We start from the raw sequence: 9,866 nt of genomic DNA, 5'->3' as shown, positions 1-9,866 counted from the left end.
AGAAAACTTATTGTTTGATCATTTCTGTCCCTAGAACTTTCTTTTTCTTTCTCTTTGTGTCTTTGCAGTGATATAAAGTTCCAAAATGGCTAATTCTGTTTAATCATTGTGTTTTACATATTTCTACAAAAAAATGTGTTCTTATCATAGTCAGTCACTGCTGTCTTGGAGGCAAAATCCGCATCTTCCTCCACTGTTTTTAGAGGGGCCCTTCCCTGTCTACTTTCTATTGGACCTCAGATACATACCAACATGGTTTTCAAAGGACTAGACAGTTGCATGATGGTGTACAGCATCTGTAGCTATATAAGCTAGGCTACATTTACAAGAGCAATCATTCCTAATGTTTCAAGGCATAAACTGATCAATTGCTTCCATTTAGGGTCTCAAAGAACTTTATGAACACCAATGAATTAAGCCTCATATGAAGAGGGGAAAAAACTTAATTCTCAATTTTATAGCTGGGAAAACCTGAGGCACACAGAACTGAAGTCACTTATCAAAGGGCACACAGGAAATCAGTGGCAAAGCAGGGAACAGAAAGCCTATGTTTTTTCCCTCAAATAGCAATGTAATATTACACAATTAAGTACATTATGGGAAGGTTATGTCTTCCTCTGAAGCAACTAATCTTGGTCACTGTTGGAAGCAGGATGCTGCTGGAATACATGAACATTGGTCTGTTCCAGTATTGCAAATCCCTATGTTCCTACAGTGTTTATTACTGACAATAGAATGTGTGGGGGTGCAAAGCCATCACTTGTGTGACAGCAATGAGGATGTTGTTACTGACTTTTAAACAAGTGAGGTTTGTGTGGCGAGCAGCTCACCGTATATCTTTGCTCCTCTGTGAGAAAAACATGACTCTGAAGCACTGACTTGTAGTTTCTAATACATCTGAACTTAAACAAGGTTTGGAGGCTAAATGTGGGTGGCCCAGACTGGTAATGGATATGGAAATGTCACCAGTAGGTCGCTGTGTCAAATTCAGTCTAGCTTAGAGCTTACTGAATGTTCCTGCCATCTGATAGTTGCTTTGAGATACCCTTGTGAAATGAATGTGAGGTCTCAGTCCGGTTCTTAGTAGTGGATAGGTGGCCAGATCTTAAAAATCATTATCACAATTAATGCTAATTGCCTATTGTTGAAATCAGTTGGATTTAATCTGAGCCTAGAAGAAGAATACTAGGTGTGTATCACTAGCATGATATCTATGTCACATATGAGATTATGAGAAAAATAAATTTTAGCATTCTGCATATCTCAATGTCTCCTTCATCCCATAAATGCTCAGGGTGACAGGAGTGACAGGTGCATACAGAAATAGATAAGATAATAAGGTCTCTGAAAAGTCATTTGGCTTGCAGGTAGCCAAAGAAGAGGAGTACATGTGTCAGGAAGCCACCTTGGCTCCTCCTGGCATACTAGTATCCTGGATCTGAATTGCTTTTTAATTTGTTAAGGCAGAAAAATTTGTAACAGGTGGACTACAACCAATTTGCCTTTATATAGCGAGTGACTGATAGGTTTCTGCTCAAGAAACCATCTTTTGATGATGACAGTTTTGACAGCTGTTATCACTAAGCTTCCTTTTATGAAGTGCATTACAGAGCACGTTGTGATGAAGCAGCTTGGGTAATATCTGGTGTTCTTGGCCCCTTTAGGTATAGTTTGAGGCTTGAGTATGGTATAGAACAGGGGTCGGCAACCTTTCAGAAGTGGTGTGCCGAATCTTCATTTATTCACTCTAATTTAAGGTTTCGCGTGCCGATCATACATTTTAATGTTTTTAGAAGGTCTCTTTCTATAATATATAACTAAACTATTGTTGTATGTAAAGTAAATAAGGTTTTTAAAATGTTTAAGAAGCTTCATTTAAAATTAAATTTAAATACAGAGCCCCCCGGACCGGTGGCCAGGACCCGGGCAGTGAGAGTGCCACTGAAAATCAGCTCGCATGCCGTCTTCGGCATGCGTGCCATAGATTGCCTACCCCGGTATAGAAACTTCATTAGTCTTCCTGGTTGACCTTCTTCTGTTAATAGAAGGACATCATAGAGTCTAAGGCCACAAGGGACCATTGTGATCATCTAGTTTGTTCTCCTGTATAGTGCAGACCATAGAAAATTCCCAAAAGAATTTAATAAGGCCCAAATGATTATTAAATAATAATAAGGCTCAAATCATTTCTAGGAACTTTTCTTTTCTCCAAGTGCATTTCAGAGTCTGAATGTAGCTGTGGGTGAGCTTCAGCCTAGCAAGAAAAGTATAGTCCATTCAGAATGGAACATGCTTTATTTCAGTCTTTTATATAGAGTGCTGAGAAACGACACTAAGAAATGAATAATAAATGCCTAATATAGACAGATATATTCTTACCATTTGACCTGTGGCACCTACCCTCCATTGTAATGTGCAAATATGCTCAATGCAAAGCATCTGGTTATCTTCTTGAGCACTTGCCCCATAAATTCTAGATTACATGTCCCCACTTTGGTCTGTATTGTAAATGTGTGGCCTGGGGCAGGTCAGCAGGTGGCTCATTGCCTCAGTTTCCCTTTTGGGTCCCCAGTAATTCTATTGAAGCATGACCTCTACTCCATCAACATAGTTTATTAACAAAACATAGTACAGATATATACACCAGAAGGATAAATACCAGGGAGGGAGAGTGGTTATTTAAGTTAAGCGCCAATGTGGACACCAGAACAAATGGATATAAACTGGCCATCAACAAGTTTAGGCTTTTGTAGGGGTTCGGCTGGGGCTCGTCCCCCTCCGGGGCGGCGGGGAACCAGGCTGCCTCACTACTTACGTCAGGTGAGTCGGGGAATTAGCCTGGCTGTGCGGCAAACAGTCAGCAGCTCAGGCCCTCAGGCAGGGGCTGAGCGAACAGTTTAATATTAGCAAGCCCAGGCCCTGGGTCAGGGCAGGGCAACAAACAGTCAGGCCCTCAGGCAGGGGCTGAGCAAACAGTTCAATAACCGGCCCTGGGTCAGGGGGGGGCGACAAACAGTCAGGAGCTCAGGCCCTCAGGCAGGGGCTGAGCAAACAAATAAGTTTAGGAGGCCCAGGTCCTGGCTCCGAGCGGCCTGGGAGAGGGGGAGACTGCCACCCGTAAGGTGGGTGGCAGGGGGGGACGCAGGCCCGCCCACTCCACTGCGTTCCAGCCCGGGGCACTAGCAGCGGCAGAAGACTCGCTGCTGCGTCAGTGGGGATCCTGGCCGCAACACACTGACATCGGCTCTGGGTGTGCTGCAGCCAGACTAGAGTCGGCTGCCCCGGGCTACTTCCTACCTCCCCCTCTAGAGGTACCTGCATCTGGACGGAGTCTTCCAAGGAATCAAGCACCATGGGCTCCTCTGGGTACCCGGCGAGCGGTAGGCTTGGCAGCTCCTCTGGGTAACTTGCCACAGGCAGGTTTACCAGCTTCTCCGGGGTCTGGTCGGCATCTGGCCAGTCCTTGGATCGGCCGCAAACTGCATGAGTCTCCCAACCGGGAGCTAGGCCACAGGCATCTGGCTTCTCCGGTGGCCGGGCCTCTAGTGAGCTCTGGGGTTGGGCTTTTGTACTTCCTGTCCTGCGCCCTGACCTCTGGGGGGCGGGCGCAAGCTCCACTGGCTCCGCCCACTTTGTCATTTGGAGGGGCTCGTCCCACTCCGGGGCGGCGGGGAACCAGGCTGCCTTACTACAGCTTTATATTAGGTGAAGGTTTCCAACCATCAGAGGAGTGAAGTTCTGGAACAACCTTCCAAGGGGATCAGTGGGGAAAAAAACCCTAACTGGCTTCAAGACTGAGCTTGATAAATTTATGGAGGGGATAGTACAATTGTCTGCAATGGCATGTAGCCAATCTGCGAGTGCTAGCAGCAAATATCTCCAATGGCCAATGATGGGGCACTAGAGAATTCTTTCCCAGGTGTTGGGGTCCACTAGGCATAGCTACCAGGTAACTCGGGAGAGCGGAAGACCAAAGTGTCGATGAAACTCTCTTGCTCTGGGTCTATCTGAACCCCCAAACTCCATCTTGTGAACTCTCACCTACTTCTGTTTTTACTGCTTTACATGCTCTGTAGCAGGCTGAAGCAGAAATGTATTGGTCAGCGTTTCTAGCAGATGGCTGCAGTTTCACTCACACTAGCAGAAATAATAGAGATAAGGAGCAGGGGTAGTTAGTTTGCAGATGTCGAACTCAAGGTCGCAGAGACTGGGAAAGTTTTCTCACAAGCTTATTGTAACAGTTGTCTGGAAGGGAGGGGTGGGGGAATAGCCAGACAAAGGCTTACACAGAAACAGTTTGAGGTATAAAAGGTAAAAGTTATTTGTATTTGTTGCACTGGATTTGAGACATGCTGGTCTCCTAGTGCCATTTCAGAGCTCTGAAATAAACTTGGCTTGCTTTCTCCCCTCGGTGTCTTTATTGGTGCCAAGCACACCGGGCGACGGACCTTTGATGTCCGCTCGAGCCCCTTGAGCGGCCAACAGTTTTGGCGTCCCTGGGTGGGCTCGAGGCTGAAATTTAGCCTTGCCCGGATCCCTCCTGGTGGCCGACGGATTACGACGACGACCGACGCCCAGCGCGCACCGGTGACTTCATCGGGGGCCTCGGCAGAGACGTGGTTTGCTCGACCCCGGAGGGCACAACGGTGCAACGCACACAGACAGTGGAGAAGCAGCTGCGGGCGACGGTGGGGAACTGGTCCCGTGGATAGGGCGACGGTGCAGAACCGGACCCTTGGATAAGGTAGGAACAGTCCAGATGTCCGCTCGAGCCCCTTGAGCGGCCAACACAGGTGTCTGGCTGGTCCGTGAATCTGAAAAGGTAACAGCTCCAGTAGGCCATATGTCCTGTATCCAGTTTAATGCTAACACCATTCCCATCAACCCAGCTGTCATAATAGTTACCAAATTAGTTATTATTTTAGATTTCTTAACTCCCATCTCAGGGATGCAAAAGGCTGATCCCACTCTACCAGTTTTTTCATCTTTAGATCTGTCAGTATATAGTCATCAATGGTGGCTGTTACTGTATTCACACTCGTACACTTTATCTGTTATATAGGACGACTCTTTCTTTCCCTTTATTTTATTATATAATTCTAAATCCACATTCAGAGGGACAATTTTCCCAGTATAATTTACTGCCCCACAATCATAATTTTAATCTCTCCTAGTTCTTCCTTTTCACTTAATTCTTTTACCCACATTTTAACCCTAGGAGTATGAAGGAGTTTATTGGATTGGGCAAAATGTTGTCTGCTTTATTCACAAGATTCCTCGTATATTTGTCCAGTGTTCTTATCTGCACTATTTCCCTTCACTTCAGCCCAAAGTATCAGATCTGACATTTTCATTCTTACATTTCTCCAGTAGCTACCTAGATTACACCCAGAGGTGTCCTAAGAAATGCACTACCTGCAATTCATAGCTCTTGAGTTTGAACTGACTCTAACTTTTTAAGCTCCAATCCAGATGCAGAACTCAATGCTTGACACCCATAATCTATGACTGATCTTATTAACGCTCTATCTAACATCATCAGGACTTTCTTATCTGCTACCAGCAATACTTTTAAGTAGATTAATCCTACCTTTACATTTGTTTATAATAAACTTATTTGGAAGCATAGAAAGTATTATCAAACCATATACCCCAAAATATAAAACTGCGTGCACCTGTTCTCCATAAAGATATAAATACACCCATCTTTAATCTTTCTGCTAGTAAAGTTCATTCCCTTTGTTTTAGCCTCTCTGGGTCTCTTTCTCACCGGGTCTCCTAATGGCCCCAGGTGCTACCCTGCCCACTTATTTGGCCCATCTGGGAGCACCTGAACTGGAACAGGAGAGCTGAGCCCAGTTTCATATAATGGATCAGCTACTCAGTTACAGGCCTGAGTGCTAGACACACGCAAATCCCAGGGGACTGTGTTCTTACTCAGTCCCCTAGCACCCTTTGGAGACGATCACAGCCAAGGTTCCCATCAGGATCTAGGGCAACCAGATAGCAAGTGTGAAAAATTGGGACAGGGGTGAGGGATAATAGATGCCTACATAAGAAAAAGCCCTGAATATAGCGACTGTCCCTTTAAAATTGGGACATCTGGTCACCCTAGCACAAAGCAAACTAGAAAATACCTTTAGAATAATATTTAATATTTACAGATATTCATAAAACAAATGATCCCACGGTGGATAAGACAAACAAATAGTGATTTACATGAGCACATACACGTTACATTAAACACCTCTAATGCAGGAGAACTTGTAACAAAGAGATTACAGAAATACACTTAGCTTTTCTTACTTATGCTAGAGATCAGACAGGTCAGTTTCTTTCTCTGAGTGCTGGCACAAGCAGGGCTGACTTGTGCATAGAGACGGTCACCAGGCAGCAAAACCTTCAGTGACTGTTTATGTGAGCTGATCAGGATGGACGTTTTAGGCTTGTTAAGGTCAGTAGAACCCCTGGAGCTTGCACATGTCTGCTGGATTCTCTCTCTCACACTCTGAATACATGCTTGTGTAATCACTGATCTGCCTCCCTGACCTCTACTCCATCAACATAGTTTATTAACAAAACATAGTACAGATATATACACCAGAAGGATAAATACCAGGGAGGGAGAGTGGTTATTTAAGTTAAGCGCCAATGTGGACACCAGAACAAATGGATATAAACTGGCCATCAACAAGTAGTTGGCATATATTTTTGTGAATAAAAATGTTTGGTTTGGTTCCCAGTCATGTACAGGGCCCTAATATTAATCATTCTCAAGTGTTTGAGTGGCTACTGGGAATTCATTTAAACTTCATGATTGCTGAAGGTTTCAGAAATATGCGTGTAATGTACTGGCTGTGGTGTGTGTTTGTGTGTGTGATTGTGCCTCCCTCTAATAGCTGGCCCCAGCAATTATAACAGCCTGCTGCATACTCACAGCTGAAGGAGTTACTCCTTCAGGTAAAATGGTAGAGCCTGTGGGTTTGGTGCTAAAAGACCTAGGTTTCATCCCTACTAGGGTTGCCAACTCTCTAATCGCACAAACCCAAACACCCTTGCCCTGCCCCGCCTCTTCTCCTAGGCCCCACCCGCACTCACTCCATCCCCCCTCCCTCTGTTGCTCACTCTCCCCCACCCTCACTCACTTTCACCAAGCTGGGGCAGGAAGTTGGGGTGCAGAGGAGGTGCGGGCTCTGGGAGGGAGTTTGGGTGCAGGAGCAGGTGAGGGGTATAGGCTCTGGGAGGGAGTTTGGGTACGGGGTGCAGGCTCTGGGCTGGGGTAGGGGGTTGGGGCGTGGGAGGCGCTTACCTCCGGTGGCTCCCGAAAGTGACCAGCAAATCCCTTGACAGCGGCTTTTAGGCGGGGGTGGGGGCAGGGAGGCTCCGTGCACTGACCCACCCGCAGGCACTAGCCCCGCAGCTCCCATTGGCCGCAGTTCCCGGCCAATGGGAACTGCAAAGTAGGCGCTCAGGGTGGGGGCAGTGTGCAGAGACCCCTTGCCCTGCCCCAGGGGCCTCAGGGACATGCTGGCTGTTTCCGGGAGCAGTGCGGGGCCAGGGCAGGCAGGGAGCCTGCCTTAGCCCCGTTGCGCCACCAGACTTTTAGCACCTAAAATCTCCTGGTTTGGCTTCAATAGCTTCCAGGAGATAGAGCCTGATTCTGGGAGACTCACGGCGAGACTGGGAGGGTTGGCAACTCTACTCCCCACTAGTGAGCATGGTGTCTGTATATTCATCAGAACATTAGAAGTGTGGTTTTTTCATCATCTCTTCTCCTCCTGTTTAAAAAGTTTCAGTCATCCAATCAGGGAGCAAAAATGATACCATGTGACTTAAGTGACCAGTCCTAGTAGATTGCTCATGAATATCTGATAGGCTGAAATTTGTTTGCCTAAACTACTTGACAAATACATCTGAATAATGAATAAAGCGATAGAAATCAGGGTCAGCACAGGAATAATTTGCAAACAGAAGAAAAGGGTAAATTTGCAAAGAAATTGTATTCACAATGAATAATTTGCCCAGTTCTGACAGAGTCTAGGTTCCCTTGTTAACAGAGTTAACGTTTTTCCTACAGGCTCAGTAGAGTTTGTTAGTGATTGTTTTATCCTTCCTGCTTGCTGTGATGCAATGTAAGAGATTATAGTGTTTTATGAAGAGTTGTCTAATTAGTTATTGTTTCTTTACATGAGTTTCAAAGCAGCTTTTCCTTGAAAACGCTTTTCCAATAAGTTCTCCCAAGTTTCATTGTCACAGCTACACATACAAAGCAGTTCCCCTGTGCCAAAGCTCCTGCCTGACTCATATTCAAGATAGGCTTTTCCCTAACATCTCCCCTCTTTGCAACCGAACTCTTAGCAGCAAGCCGCCTGTTCACTTACTTTGCTTCCACTGCAGAAACTCATTTGAAGCAACAACATCTAACGAGGCAGCTCTTCATAATAGAGTGTAACCTGTTCCAGCCAGTTAATTTCTGGTTTCCTTGGGAGGTGGGGAGAAATAGCATTAAGTGGGAGGCTAGTTGGGGTAGAGTGGGTGCGGGGTGGTCAGGTGGCTGATGATTGGCTGTGTCAGAGCTGGAGTGATGGAGGAGGGTGAGTCTAGGAGCAGGAGCAGCCAGAAGCCAGAGGGGTAGGCAAGAAAAAGGAGAGTGGGAGTAGCAGATAGTAGATGCTGCTGCTGCAGCAGCAAGAGAAGCAGGCAGGCAGTAGTGAAGCAAGCAGCACTAAGGGCATGTCTGGAGAGTTGAGTGGTGCAAGGAAAGGGGAATCAGTGGCTTAAAGTCAGGCGAGGGTCAGGCCAGCTGGCCTAGGAGAGGACCTTCATGACAGCTTGTGTAGGGTGGGGCAGACACATGGACCTGCGTGAAGAGGAGAGGTGGGTGAAAAGAGCTGGTTGCTAGCAGGTTCTGTCTGCATAAACTAATGGCTGCAGCAAAGTGGCTGTGAACCATTTGATCGCACGCTGGCTGTGAAGCACTGCTGAAGTGCTAGGAACAAAGGCCTGAATTCTCAGTTACACTGTGGCCCCTTAGTGTAACTGAGAATCAGGCTCAAAGGGTTTAATACACTAGAAGCACATTCATACAGGTCACTCTACAGCAGCTGCACATTTCTCAAGACATGACAATAAGCAACCCATTTAAATTGTTAAATGTAGGGTAATCTGCAGTGCGTTTTCATGCAGTGAAAGGACAAAATTTACACAATTTAGCCAAAGAAAGCGCCGCATTTTATTTCATTTTTCAGCAGTTTTAAAATAAAAAGATTGCTGCAGTAAAAGGGACAGTAGTACTGTGACCCTCATCTCTGATCATAGCCCCTTGCATACTTCACTGCATGTGAAGGTGGAACTTTCGGAGCCACTTAAAGAATTTGGATGCTTGCCCCATAAATTCTAGATTACATGTCCCCACTTTGGTCTGTATTGTAAATGTGTGGCCTGCGGCAGGTCAGCAGGTGGCTCATTGCCTCAGTTTCCCTTTTGGGTCCCCAGTAATTCTATTGAAGCATGACCTCTACTCCATCAACATAGTTTATTAACAAAACATAGTACAGATATATACACCAGAAGGATAAATACCAGGGAGGGAGAGTGGTTATTTAAGTTAAGCGCCAATGTGGACACCAGAACAAGTGGATATAAACTGGCCATCAACAAGTTTAGGCTTTTGTAGGGGTTCGGCTGGGGCTCGTCCCCCTCCGGGGCGGCGGGGAACCAGGCTGCCTCACTACTTAGGTCACGTGAGTCGGGGAATTAGCCTGGCTGTGCGGCAAACAGTCAGGAGCTCAGGCCCTCAGGCAGGGGCTGAGCAAACAGTTCAATAACCGGTCCTGGGTCAGGGCGGGGCGACAAACAGTCAGGAG

The sequence above is a fragment of the Emys orbicularis genome, chromosome 1 (assembly GCF_028017835.1).
Source record: "Emys orbicularis isolate rEmyOrb1 chromosome 1, rEmyOrb1.hap1, whole genome shotgun sequence".
NCBI lineage: Eukaryota > Metazoa > Chordata > Testudines > Emydidae > Emys > Emys orbicularis.
The sequence above is the reverse complement of the archived record's forward strand: the minus strand, read 5'-3'. Positions refer to the sequence as shown.